Source organism: Pyrus communis, chromosome 9, assembly GCF_963583255.1.
Source record: "Pyrus communis chromosome 9, drPyrComm1.1, whole genome shotgun sequence".
Lineage (NCBI taxonomy): Eukaryota > Viridiplantae > Streptophyta > Magnoliopsida > Rosales > Rosaceae > Pyrus > Pyrus communis.
This window is the reverse complement of record NC_084811.1, coordinates 24,042,558-24,047,640: the sequence shown is the minus strand read 5'-3', so window position 1 is coordinate 24,047,640 and position 5,083 is coordinate 24,042,558. Positions and strand designations below refer to the sequence as shown.

The following is a 5,083-nucleotide window of genomic DNA, read 5'->3' as shown; positions in this document are numbered from 1 at the left end:
CTATTTCCTTTACAAAGTGATAGTCAGTATCAAGGTGCTTAATTCGAGAATGAAACACTAGATTAGCACTCAAAGTTATAGCTGACATATTATCACAATATATCATAGGAGGACTAGGTAAATACACTTCCAAATCCTTAAGAATATATCTGATATAGGCTACATCTATAACAGTGTGAGCTAAAGCTTTGTATTATGCTTCAGTAAAGCTCATTGAGACAGAACTTTGCTTCTTCGATTGCCAGGAAATAGGATTGTTACCAAGGAATACTATATAACCTATCACTGATCTCCTTGTATTAAGATCAACAGCCCAATCAGAGTTTGAAAATGCACTTAATGTTGGTTCTGCAATAGCTGAATAGACAATACCAAGTAAAGATGTCCCTTGAAGATATCGAATTATTCTCTTGACTACTCCAAGGTGAATATTAGTTGGATTGGTCATGAATTGACAAATAAAATTCACAACAAAGGCAATGTCCAGCCTTGTGAAAGTTAAGTATTATAATGATCCTACTATACTTCGATAAAAACTTGGATCTGTTAGAGGAACCCCTTATATTACCAACATTGAACTATAAGGTTTGCATGTGTAGGAGCAGGTTTACATGAATCCTCTCATGCTTTATGAATGAGATCTTTGACATTCTTTGATTGGTTAACAAAGATGTCTCCATTTGACTAATATTGCATCTGCAATCCTAGGAAACATGTAAGTTTTCCCAAATCCTTCAAATCAAACATTGTAGACAGCTCAGTGATCACTTGTTACACTTTAATAGAATTTGATCTAGTGAGGATAATGTCATCAACATACAACAATAAAATGACTATATTAGATTGATCTTTCTTCATGAAAAGACTTGTATCAGATCCTGAAGCAGTGAATCCCATAGCTAAGAGATAGCTTGTGAATTTAGAGTTCTAAGCCCTTGGAATGTGTTTTAATTCATATAAAGACTTTATCAATTTGCACACATGTGTGGGATGTTGTGGATCAACAAAACCTTAGGGCTGTTTCATATACACTTCTTCCTGCAAATCGCCATGGAAGAAGGCAATCTTAATGTCCAATTGTTTTAACTCCCATTTATTTATGCTCCTGAGAAAAACCTTGTGCAACAAACCTAACTTTATATCTTGAAACACTGCCATCTATATTCTTTTTCATCTTGAAAACCCACTTACTGCCAACAATTGCTCTATTTGTAGGTAGATGTACTAAACTCCATGTACCCTGAGCTCTAAGAGAATCATACTCCTCTTGCATAGCCTTTTGCCATTGAGGCAAAGAAGAAGCTTTTCGAAATCAACTTGGTTCTACACAATTTGATACTTCAGTGACAAAGGAAAAGCCACCAGAAAAAAGGTTCATCTTCAGTGATTTGTAGAGAATTTAGCTTAGGAAATGTAGCAAGAAAAGTTGCATAATTTTTCTTCTCAATAGCCCCACTTTTCAACCTTGTCATCATTGAATGCTGAGAAGTTGAATTTGACAGATAGGAAGAATTATATTCTTCTCCTCCCTCTCACTACCCTTTCATCTCTCCTTTTCTCCATATAACCTCCCTAGATCTCAAACACAACCAAAAAATCAAAAAAGAAAATAGTTATCAAATGCACTCTAAAATTTTCAATTCAATTCAAAGGAGAACACCAGATACATAGCCCAAGGGAAGAGAAATATTTTCATCTTTCGCCTTTAGAAATATTTTCATCTTTCGCCTTTACTAGGTATATAGTGGGAGGACTCTTGTTGCATAAGTTTGAATATAAAATGGGGAAATATTGCTAACATGTCTTTCCCTACTAATCCCACAGTTTGTGAAATTAGAACATGATCGAGTTGATCATTATACTCAACAAAATATAGCATACAAGTTGAGTATTTTCAACCCAGATTAATTACATGTTAGAGTGACAAATATTTACATTTCCACCCTTGGTTTTGGGCATTTTGGTGCCTGAGGACCTCATTTTCTTGGAAACCAATGTTTGTTTCACCTACGGTGATTATAACATGGGCATCTTCACCATCCAAAAGTACAGGATTAACGCTTCCCCTGTGCAGCAATGGTGGCTTCTCTGGCGATACAGTGGGCTCCACAGCTTTTTTGAAGTGTGCTAGTTCAGAAAGCTCATGAACTGACTTAGAAATGTTTTCTACCCCTTTGACAATCTCAACTAGTATTGAAGCAACTGTTGCAGCTGGTACAATTCCAAGTATGTCAGCAGTTTCTAGTGATGCAGCTTTGAGTGCAATTTTGAGGTCTTCGACTGCAGTTTTGGAGTTCTCCAAATGTTCACAAGCATCTTTTGGTTCTTTCATGGTTTTGATTGCTATGGCTAAAGCTTTTAGGGCTTTTCCAGATTCAATACTCATTGTTCTACAGGAGTCTTGAATTATCTGTAAAAATTCTGGTGGTACCTGCAAGGATGATAAAATTAATTAAATAGAAAATTAAATTATATATTTAGTCAGATCAATTACACGTTATATAAAATCATTTAACATGGTAATTTTCCTTCCGTTAAATATTTTAATTAAATTATGCACCCTTAAAAGAGTATGATGGTTTGATACATACTTGTACATCTGAGTTGATGAGACCATTTAGAGTTTCAATCTGGTAGGCACATTGCCTGGCAAGGGCACCGATCTTCAAGTACTGCTTCCATGGATGGCGAAATTTAAAACTTCCATGTCCTGGCTCCCATCTTGCAAAATTTGCCTATGCAAATATACAATGTGACACAAATATGAGTACACCATATCTGGCAAGTACAAGTTGTACCCATAAAAAATGGCTAGCTAAAGATATTAGTGGTTTCCATCCAGGGTAAAATTTAGTGGCAGCAGGAAATTAACGAGCAAAAAGATGCTTTAGTACTCACCAAGGATTCTTCACTGCTTTTTGAGTTGAGGACACTCTTATATCCTTGAAGAAATGATTCCTTATTTTTGGAGACCATGCCAGACTTCCCATTCTTAGGTAATGGAAAATATTCACCCCCAAAATCTGTAATTTATTAAATTGCATATTCTTCTTTGAACATGTTGAACAAAACTAAAGGAGCTAGAGCCAATTAGGTAATATATAATTTAGTTTACCTTCTAAGTAGTTTGCAAGCTTTTCTATATTGGAAGCTATCAGCTTGTGCAGATCTTCACCAGCCCATACTGGACAAACAAAAGCTGATATGATCATGCAGGTTCCTCCACCTATTACAATTGTTAAGAGTCTCTCATGTGCCATCTCCAAGATCCCTTCAACACGATATCCCGAGACGGTTACCATGCTGAATGTCAGTATGAATATCAACACCCCATAGTCATATCTCGCCTTGATCCGTGGGAAGAACCGTGAGAATGTAGATGCTGCAGCTGCAACCATAAAATAACACTTGCATGCATTAGTATAGGCAATATAGTCTTTTACATAGAGACAGACTATGAGGAGAAAACTTCTTGCAGAATAATGTCTGTTAATTATGTCAGAGATAGTGAATTGGGGCCGTTAATTTAAGGGGGACCATGTTGGTCATGTCATATCCGGCAATAGAACGTTAACTCTATTTTTTATGTACAAACATATATATACCTAGTAGGAAGACAAAGATCCCAAGCACAATGGGTTCTCCTTTCACTCCAAAGAGACTAGCTATGTGATTAGCTCCAAGGCCAAGAGCACCAGCCAAGAATGTTGCAAAACCTCTATTTAAACCTTTGCTGAGGGTTGCACCTACACAGAAAAAGAAACTAAGTACTTGATTAATTGAACATTATAAGTTGAATGAAACTTAAATGTATGTTCACTTTGTTCTTAACTTACCTACAGTGAATTCAAACACTACTACCACGGTTAGCACCGCCCAGATTCCTGCAACTCCAATACCTTCGAAAAGGGCTTGCCAGTAGTACAATATGGACACCAATGTAAGAGCCAAAGCCACTTTTAGAGAGTGAGTTACTCTCCTTGGGTCATCTTGTCCTAGCTTTATAATGCTCTTTACAACTTTGACAACCTTGGTACTCAACTTCCCTAGCAAGGCCATGAGCCATCCATACGACCGCGAGAAAGCCCCAACCTTCTCTTCCCCTGCAGTTGCTAACTCGGTGATCTCCATGCCTTCAGTTTAGGGACAAACTGTATTAAAAGGTTTGAATTAAGAAAGATGGTTTTCCTTTCCTAACAAGTTAAAGTGTCCTATATTGAGAAAAACTAAGCTAATTAAAGCCCTTAGAAAGATGGTTTTTCCTTTTGTAGCTTCAGAGACTTTAGAAAGGGAGAAGGGTGTGGAAGAGAGAGATGGTTGGGCAAGAAAATGGAAGCAACTTTGATGGGTTGAATTCTCTGACTATTGGCCCTAATTTATAAGGCAGCGTTTGCCAGTTTGGTGTGACTGAAGAATATTTTATGGGTTACACGTCTTTGTGTCTCTTGTATGAAGAGAGACAAAGATTTTGCTTTGAGAGAAAAAGGAGGGTTTTGAAACGCGTGGGCTGACTAGGCTTTTACTTGGATATAAGCTTATTATATTAAATAAAGGATAATGCTTACATCTTGTTTGGGAATGAGTTTATTCTGACATTTGTAAATAATGTTTATTTAATGTAGAAATTTCATAATTAGAACCTTTCAATCTTTTAATCCCTAATTTGAAAATCATTTCTACAAAAAATCATATGAATCGATGATCGTTTAGTCATCCAAATATATTAAATAAATCAGTGGTTTATTACAAATATGTTACTTGGTACCTATATTGTTGATTTATTTGATACAATTGAATGACTATCTAGATGATCGAATGATTTTTTTTCAAGGATGACTTTCAAATGAATATTAAGAGATTAAACGATTCCAATTATAAAAATTTTACGTTGAAGATATATTATTTGCAAGTGAAAGAATGAGTTCATCTCAAAGAGATGCAAGTATATATTATCCTTTCATAAAACCCACAAACTTTCAGAACATAATGTTAATTTATCCCACTTGTCAGACTAAAGGAATCAAGAGTGCTTCAACCCACTAGTCACTCACAAGTCGCAACTCTGCGCTCACTATAAGGTTAA

At 36.0% G+C, this 5,083-nt stretch overlaps 1 pseudogene; it reads right to left on the bottom strand.

Annotated features, from left to right (window-relative positions):
- Window positions 1-1,931: 1,931 nt before the first annotated feature.
- Window positions 1,932-4,131, bottom strand: LOC137744214 (aluminum-activated malate transporter 8-like; annotated as a pseudogene).
- Between the last annotated feature and the right edge of the window lie 952 nt (window positions 4,132-5,083).